Source organism: Seriola aureovittata, chromosome 10 (genome assembly GCF_021018895.1).
Source record: "Seriola aureovittata isolate HTS-2021-v1 ecotype China chromosome 10, ASM2101889v1, whole genome shotgun sequence".
NCBI lineage: Eukaryota > Metazoa > Chordata > Actinopteri > Carangiformes > Carangidae > Seriola > Seriola aureovittata.
Genome location: NC_079373.1, coordinates 19131504 through 19141061, shown reverse-complemented (window position 1 = coordinate 19141061; position 9558 = coordinate 19131504). Strand labels below are relative to the sequence as shown.

Genomic DNA, 9558 nt, shown 5'->3' with positions numbered 1-9558 from the left:
ACGCCTGTCACATGATCTTAATTAGTGTTACGTGTCTACTCAAGTGCTCAGTTTAAATGCTTGTTAAACCCAGTACACCTGGGCAGTAGTGAGCAGTATTAACGGAGAACACAGTTCCTCAATGTTTCAAATGCATTTTGATCATTGAACACAATTTGGCAGTATTCACGTTTTGTTGACCTGCTAAGCCCAAATGTTTGAACCAATGAGAAGGGGGACCTATAACTGTAGCTGGGCCTTAAAGAGATCTCAAAATGCACCACTTCATACAGCTGCATGACACCAGAATAAATAGTCCAATGACATGACAATGAACATTTAAAAAATTGTAAATTAAATTCAAAATGATACATTGTATGTCTCTTAAAAAAAAAAAAAAACACCATAACAAAAGAAAAACACTTCAGCAACCCCAGTGAAAGATTAAGTCAAAGTTGTTCAGCAGTTTCCTGGTTAACTATCACTTCTCTTGTTGGCATTAAAAAACCCTGAGTAACTGATTTATTTCCATGAAACTAAAGTTGGGATCCATTCTGTTCCTCTCTTTTTTTTTCTTTTTATTTATATATATATGATGATGATCTCACTTTTTTGGCAGTAGTAACCTACTCTATCTTACCAAGGAAGAAGAAGACTGTCCCTAACTGATGCCATGGTATTTCAATTTAATTCAGGTCACTTCCTGCTTTGAGTTTGAATGAAGCCAAATAAAAAGGGGTGAGATGGGCGCAAGACAAAAGAAAAAGAAGTCATGCACATAGTAAAAACGCAGTTTGGTTTGCGTTCTATTGCGTTCAGGTGAGAGTTCATAAAAGGGCGGAGCCTGTAAGAGTGGGAGGACTTGCTGATTGGCTAAGATCTGAATTGACTGAGAGCAGGTCTCCACCTCCCCTGATCATCACGGTTACTGCTGTTTGCATTCGGCAGGCTGGGGCTGTTCTTTCTGTGGGGAGCAGAGAAAGAGATTAACCAGATTATAAAATAAGGAGAAAGAGGTAACGAAGCCACAAGGCATTAACTAGCAAGTAGAGGAAGCTAAAAAGGAAGCAGACGCTAGAGAATGAAAGCACCTGGTTTGGTACAGTAAAGGGAACAGTGTTAGAAACCTGGGATGGGACTACAGGAGGAAAAACAGGACAGAAGAATAGAAGTTGCATCTACCCAAGCTGTGAGTTAAAAGGTCCTAAACGCCTCAGTCTACTGAGAGGCAGCCCGAATAGTAAACAAAAACCGATAGATGAAGACAGTGTACAGTGTATGTGGGGCGCCTTCCTTATTTCTTCCTTACCTAGAAATGCATGGGATGAGAATGATTGATTATGCCTGTAATGGAGGGGAATCCAGGGGAGGGAGAGACAACAATATGCACAAATTTAATTGTCACATTGAGAAATGACAGTGAGCATAGTGAAACATTGGTGAAGTTGGTGAATTAGCACGCTGGATTCCTGAGGCAAAATGAATAACTGATAAGCTGACAGCAGGTACCATGAGACAAAAACACAACAACTACTAAAGAAACTCATTCACAGACACAGCACCATTGTTGTTGTTCACTCCTAGAAAAACTGCTTACAGGACATGTGATGCACTATTACTATCAGACTGGAATAGCTCATAATTGGGCATACTCATTTCAACTTAACTCCAACTGAACCACAAAATAAATCGCTCTCTCTTGGGTGTCATTACATAATATTTTGAAGCATGAGAAAGTGAGAGCAGAAAAGCAAACACCTCTTTAAAACTCTACCATATGCAGAATGGATTGCATGTCTGAGCTGGTGGTGGAAAATGCTGACGGACAACACATTCTGAACATGCTGTGATAGCAACTGTTAAAACTGTAACTTTACCTAGATTATACTCTGTATTTGAATTTAACTCAGTTCATTATACAAAGGTGGTTGTATAGTAAGGCATAAAATCGTCAAAAAAATGGCATAGTAAAGTAAGGCATAAAATCATCAAAAAATTTCATAGTATAGTAAGGCATAAAATCATCAATAAATGTCATAGTATACTAAGGCATAAAATCATCAAAAAATTTCATAGTATAGTAAGGTGTAAAATCGTCAAAAAATGGCATAGTATAGTAAGGCATAAAAATTTCAAAAAATGGCGTAGTATAGTAAGGCATAAAAATGTCAAAAAATGGCGTAGTATAGTAAGGCATAAAATCGTCAAAAAATGGCATAGTATAGTAAGGCATAAAAATTTCAAAAAATGGCGTAGTATAGTAAGGCATAAAAATGTCAAAAAATGGCGTAGTATAGTAAGGCATAAAAATGTCATAGTATAGTAAGCCGTAAAATCGTCAAAAAATGGCATAGTATAGTAAGGTTTAAAATGTCAAAAAATGGCATAGTATAGTAAGGCATAAAAATGTCATTATAGTAAGGCATAAAATCATCAGAAATGTCATAGTATAGTAAGGCATAAAATCATCAAAAAATTTCATAGTATAGTAAGGCATAAAATGTCAGTATAGTAAGGCATAAAATCATCAAAAATGTCACAGTATAGTAAGGCATAAAATCATCAATAAATGTCATAGTATAGTAAGGCATAAAAATGCATAAAAATGTCATAGTATAATAAGGCATAAAATCGTCAAAAAATGGCATAGTATAGTAAGGCATAAAATCATTAAAAAATGGCATAGTATAGTAGGGTGTAAAATCGTCAAAAAATGGCATAGTATAGTAAGGTTTAAAAATGTCTAAAAACGTCATCGTATAGTAAGGCATAAAAATGTCATAGTATAGTAGGCATAAAATCGTCAAAAAATGGCATAGTATAGTAAGGCATAAAATCATCAATAAATGTCATAGTATAGTAAGGCATAAAATCATCAATAAATGTCATAATATAGTAAGGTGTAAAATCGTCAAAAAATGGCATAGTATAGTAAGGCATAAAATCGTCAAAAAATGGCATAGTTTAGTAAGGAATAAAATCATCAAAAATGTCATAGTATAGTAAGGCATAAAATCATCAAAAAATTTCATAGTATAGTAAGGCATAAAATCATCAATAAATGTCATAGTATAGTAAGGTGTAAAATCGTCAAAAAATGGCATAGTATAGTAAGGCATAAAATCATCAATAAATGTCATAGTATAGTAAGGTGTAAAACCGTCAAAAAATGGCATAGTATAGTAAGGCATGAAAATGTCATAGTATAGTTAGGCGTAAAATCGTCAAAAAATGGCATAGTATATTAAGGCATAAAATCATTAAAAAAAGGCATAGTATAGTAAGGTTTAAAAATGTCTAAAAACGTCATCGTATAGTAAGGCATAAAAATGTCATAGTATAGTAAGGCATAAATTCATCAAAAAATTTTATAGTATAGTAAGGCATAAAATCATCGATAAATGTCATAGTATACTGAGGCATAAAATCGTCAAAAAATGTCATAGTATAGTAAGGCATAAAAATGTCATAGTATAGTAAGGCATAAAAATTTCAAAAAATGTCATAGTATAGTAAGGCATAAAATCGTCAAAAAATGGCATAGTATAGTAAGGCATGGAATCGTCAAAAAAAGGCATAGTACAGTAAGGCATAAAATCATAAAGAAATGGCATAGTATAGTCAGGCATAAAAATGTCAAAAAATGGCATAGTATAGTAAGGCATAAAAATGGCATACTATAGTAAGGCATAAAATCATTAGAAAATGTCATAGTATAGTAATACATAAAAATGGCATAGTATAGTAAGGCATAAAAATGCCAAAAAAATGGCATAGTATAGTAAGATGTAAAATCGTTAAAAAAAGGCATAGTATAGTAAGGCATAAAATCATCAAAAAATGGCATAGTATAGTAAGGCATAAAAATGTCATAGTATAGTAAGGTGTAAAATCGTCAAAAAATGGCATAGTATAGTAAGGCATAAAATCATTAAAAAATGGCATAGTATAATAAGGCATAAAATTGTTAAAAAATGGCATAGTATAGTAAGGCATAAAATCATTAAAAAATGTTATAGTATAGTAAGGCATAAAATCATTAAAAAATGTCATAGTATAGTAAGGCATAAAATCGTCAAAAAATGGCATAGTATAGTAAGGCATAAAAATGTCAAAAAATGTCATAGTATAGTAAGGCATAAAATCGTAAAAAATGGCATAGTAGGGGCGTCATGTAGCGTAGTGGTCTAAGCAGGCGCCCCATGTGTAGAGGCTACAGTCCTCGCTGCAGTCGGCCCCGGTTCGAATCCCGCATCGGACGGCCTTTCGCTGCATGTCATTCCCCCTCTCTCTGCCTCCCTGTTTCCTGTCACTCTCCACTATACTGTCCATTAAAGGCATAAAAAGCCCAAAAATATACTTTAAAAAAAAAAAATAATGGCATAGTATAGTAAGGCATAAAAATGTCAAAAAATGTCATAGTATAGTAAGGTGTAAAATCGTCGAAAAATGGCATAGTATAGTAAGGCATAAAAATGTCATAGTATAGTAAGGCATAAATTCATCAAAAAATTTCATAGTATAGTAAGGCATAAAATCATCAATAAATGTCATAGTATACTGAGGCATAAAATCGTCAAAAAATGTCATAGTATAGTAAGGCATAAAATCATTAAAAAATGTCATAGTATAGTAAGGCATAAAATCATTAAAAAATGAAATAGTATAGTAAGGCATAAAAATGGCATAGTATAGTAAGGCATAAAATCGTCAAAAAATGGCATAGTATAGTAAGGCATAAAATCGTCAAAAAATGGCATAGTATAGTAAGGCATAAAATGTCAAAAAATGGCGTAGTATAGTAAGGCATAAAATCGTCAAAAAATGGCATAGTATAGTAAGGCATAAAATCATAAAAAAATGGCATAGTATAGTAAGGCATAAAAATGTCAAAAAATGTCATAGTATAGTAAAGTGTAAAACCGTCAAAAAATGGCATAGTATAGTAAGGCATAAAATCATTAAAAAATGTCATAGTATAGTAAGGCATAAAATCATAAAAAAATGGCATAGTATAGTAAGGCATAAAATTGTCAAAAAAATGGCGTAGTATAGTAAGGCATAAAAATGTCAAAAAATGGCGTAGTATAGTAAGGCATAAAATCATTAAAAAATGTCATAGTATAGTAAGCCATAAAATGTCAAAAAATGGCGTAGTATAGTAAGGCATAAAAATGCATAAAACGTTATAGAATAGTATGGCATAAAACCGTCAAAATTGGCATAGTATAGTAAGATGTAAAATCGTCAAAAAATGGCATAGTATAGTAAGACATAAAAATGTCATAGTATAGTAAGGCATAAAATCATTAAAAAATGTCATAGTATAGTAAGGCATAAAATCGTCAAAAAATGGCGTAGTATAGTAAGGCATAAAAATGCCAAAAAATGGCATAGTATAGTAAGACATAAAAATGGCATAGTATAGTAAGGCATAAAAATCGTCAAAAAATGGCATAGTATAGTAAGACATAAAAATGGCATAGTATAGTAAGGCATAAAAATGCCAAAAAATGGCATAGTATAGTAAGACATAAAAATGGCATAGTATAGTAAGGCATAAAAATGCCAAAAAATGGCATAGTATAGTAAGGCATAAAATCATCAAAAAATGGCATAGTGTAGTAAGGCACAAAATCATCAAAAAATGGCATAGTATAGTAAGGCATAAAATCGTCAAAAAATGTCATAGTATAGTAAGGCATAAAAATGTCATAGTATAGTAAGGCATAAAAATGTCAAAAAATGGCGTAGAATAGTAAGGCATAAAATCATCAAAAAATGACATAGTATAGTAAAGCATTAAACATCATAGAATAGTAAGGCATAAAAATGCCAAAAAATGGCATAGTGTAGTAAGATGTAAAATCGTCAAAAAATGGCATAGTATAGTAAGACATAAAAATGGCATAGTATAGTAAGGCATAAAAATGTCAAAAAATGGCATAGTATAGTAAGACATAAAAATGTCGTAGTATAGTAAGGCATAAAAATGCCAAAAAATGGCATAGTATAGTAAGATGTAAAATCGTCAAAAAATGGCATAGTATAGTAAGGCATAAAATCATCAAAAAAATGGCATAGTATAGTAAGGCATAAAATCATTAAAAAATGTCATAGTATAGTAAGGCATAAAAATGTCAAAAAATGGCATAGTATAGTAAGGCATAAAATCGTCAAAAAATGGCATAGTATAGTAAGACATAAAATCGTCAAAAAATGGCATAGTATAGTAAGGCATAAAAATGTCAAAAAATGTCATAGTATAGTAAGGTGTAAAATCGTCGAAAAATGGCATAGTATAGTAAGGCATAAAAATGTCATAGTATAGTAAGGTGTAAAATCGTCAAAAAATGGCATAGTATAGTAAGGCATAAAATCATTAAAAAACGGCATAGTATAATAAGGCATAAAATTGTTAAAAAATGAAATAGTATAGTAAGGCATAAAAATGGCATAGTATAGTAAGGCATAAAATCGTCAAAAAATGGCATAGTATAGTAAGGCATAAAATCATTAAAAAATGTCATAGTATAGTAAGGCATAAAATCATTAAAAAATGAAATAGTATAGTAAGGCATAAAAATGGCATAGTATAGTAAGGCATAAAATCGTCAAAAAATGGCATAGTATAGTAAGGCATAAAATCGTCAAAAAATGGCATAGTATAGTAAGGCATAAAATGTCAAAAAATGGCGTAGTATAGTAAGGCATAAAATCGTCAAAAAATGGCATAGTATAGTAAGGCATAAAATCATAAAAAAATGGCATAGTATAGTAAGGCATAAAAATGTCAAAAAATTTCATAGTATAGTAAAGTGTAAAACCGTCAAAAAATGGCATAGTATAGTAAGGCATAAAATCATTAAAAAATGTCATAGTATAGTAAGGCATAAAATCATAAAAAAATGGCATAGTATAGTAAGGCATAAAAATGTCATAGTATACTGAGGCATAAAAATGTCAAAAAATGGCGTAGTATAGTAAGGCATAAAATCATTAAAAAATGTCATAGTATAGTAAGCCATAAAATGTCAAAAAATGGCGTAGTATAGTAAGGCATAAAAATGCATAAAACGTTATAGAATAGTATGGCATAAAACCGTCAAAATTGGCATAGTATAGTAAGATGTAAAATCGTCAAAAAATGGCATAGTATAGTAAGACATAAAAATGTCATAGTATAGTAAGGCATAAAATCATTGAAAAATGGCATAGTATAGTAAGGCATAAAATCGTCAAAAAATGGCGTAGTATAGTAAGGCATAAAAATGCCAAAAAATGGCATAGTATAGTAAGACATAAAAATGGCATAGTATAGTAAGGCATAAAAATCGTCAAAAAATGGCATAGTATAGTAAGACATAAAAATGGCATAGTATAGTAAGGCATAAAATCATCAAAAAATGACATAGTGTAGTAAGGCACAAAATCATCAAAAAATGGCATAGTATAGTAAGGCATAAAATCGTCAAAAAATGTCATAGTATAGTAAGGCATAAAAATGTCATAGTATAGTAAGGCATAAAAATGTCAAAAAATGGCGTAGAATAGTAAGGCATAAAATCATCAAAAAATGACATAGTATAGTAAAGCATTAAACATCATAGAATAGTAAGGCATAAAAATGCCAAAAAATGGCATAGTGTAGTAAGATGTAAAATCGTCAAAAAATGGCATAGTATAGTAAGACATAAAAATGGCATAGTATAGTAAGGCATAAAAATGTCAAAAAATGGCATAGTATAGTAAGACATAAAAATGTCATAGTATAGTAAGGCATAAAAATGCCAAAAAATGGCATAGTATAGTAAGATGTAAAATCGTCAAAAAATGGCATAGTATAGTAAGGCATAAAATCATCAAAAAAATGGCATAGTATAGTAAGGCATAAAATCATTAAAAAATGTCATAGTATAGTAAGGCATAAAAATGTCAAAAAATGGCATAGTATAGTAAGGCATAAAATCATTAAAAAATGGCATAGTATAGTAAGGCATAAAATCATTAAAAAATGTCATAGTATAGTAAGGCATAAAAATGTCAAAAAATGGCATAGTATAGTAAGACATAAAAATATCATAGTATAGTAAGGCATAAAAATGCATAAAATGTCATAGTATAGTAAGATGTAAAAATGCCAAAAAATGGCATAGTATAGTAAGATGTAAAATCGTCAAAAAATGGCATAGTATCGTAAGACATAAAAATATCATAGTATAGTAAGGCATAAAAATGCCAAAAAATGGCGTAGTATAGTAAGGCATAAAAATGCCAAAAAATGGCATAGTATAGTAAGACATAAAAATGGCATAGTATAGTAAGGCATAAAATCGTCAAAAAATGGCATAGTATAGTAAGACATAAAAATGGCATAGTATAGTGAGGCATAAAAATGCTAAAAAATGGCATAGTATAGTAAGGCATAAAATCATCAAAAAATGGCATAGTGTAGTAAGGCACAAAATCATCAAAAAATGGCATAGTATAGTAAGATGTAAAATCGTCAAAAAATGGCATAGTATAGTAAGACATAAAAATGTCATAGTATAGTAAGGCATAAAAATGCCAAAAAATGGCATAGTATAGTAAGATGTAAAATCGTCAAAAAATGGCATAGTATAGTAAGGCATAAAATCATCAAAAAAATGGCATAGAATAGTAAGGCATAAAATCATTAAAAAATGTCATAGTATAGTAAGGCATAAAAATGTCAAAAAATGGCATAGTATAGTAAGGCATAAAATCATTAAAAAATGGCATAGTATAGTAAGGCATAAAATCATTAAAAAATGTCATAGTATAGTAAGGCATAAAAATGTCAAAAAATGGCATAGTATAGTAAGACATAAAAATGGCATAGTATAGTAAGGCATAAAAATGCCAAAAAATGGCATAGTATAGTAAGACATAAAAATATCATAGTATAGTAAGGCATAAAAATGCATAAAATGTCATAGTATAGTAAGATGTAAAAATGCCAAAAAATGGCATAGTATAGTAAGATGTAAAATCGTCAAAAAATGGCATAGTATCGTAAGACATAAAAATATCATAGTATAGTAAGGCATAAAAATGCCAAAAAATGGCGTAGTATAGTAAGGCATAAAAATGCCAAAAAATGGCATAGTATAGTAAGACATAAAAATGGCATAGTATAGTAAGGCATAAAAATCGTCAAAAAATGGCATAGTATAGTAAGACATAAAAATGGCATAGTATAGTGAGGCATAAAAATGCTAAAAAATGGCATAGTATAGTAAGGCATAAAATCATCAAAAAATGGCATAGTGTAGTAAGGCACAAAATCATCAAAAAATGGCATAGTATAGTAAGATGTAAAATCGTCAAAAAATGGCATAGTATAGTAAGGCATAAAAATGCCAAAAAATGGCATAGTATAGTAAGGCATAAAATCATCAAAAAATGGCATAGTGTAGTAAGGCACAAAATCATCAAAAAATGGCATAGTATAGTAAGGCATAAAATCGTCAAAAAATGGCATAGAATAGTAAGGCATAAAATCATCAAAAAATGACATAGTATAGTAAAGCATTAAACATCATAGAATAGTAAGGC

General features: G+C 30.5%; 1 long non-coding RNA gene across 1 annotated transcript; it reads right to left on the bottom strand.

Moving 5' to 3' along the window:
* Positions 1 to 352: 352 nt before the first annotated feature.
* On the bottom strand, positions 353 to 1946 carry LOC130176750 (uncharacterized). The gene is made up of 2 exons (XR_008828916.1): positions 1289 to 1946; positions 353 to 943 (listed from the first exon to the last, which is right to left on the bottom strand). It is a non-coding gene; the product is annotated as an uncharacterized LOC130176750 (long non-coding RNA).
* Positions 1947 to 9558: the final 7612 nt, after the last annotated feature.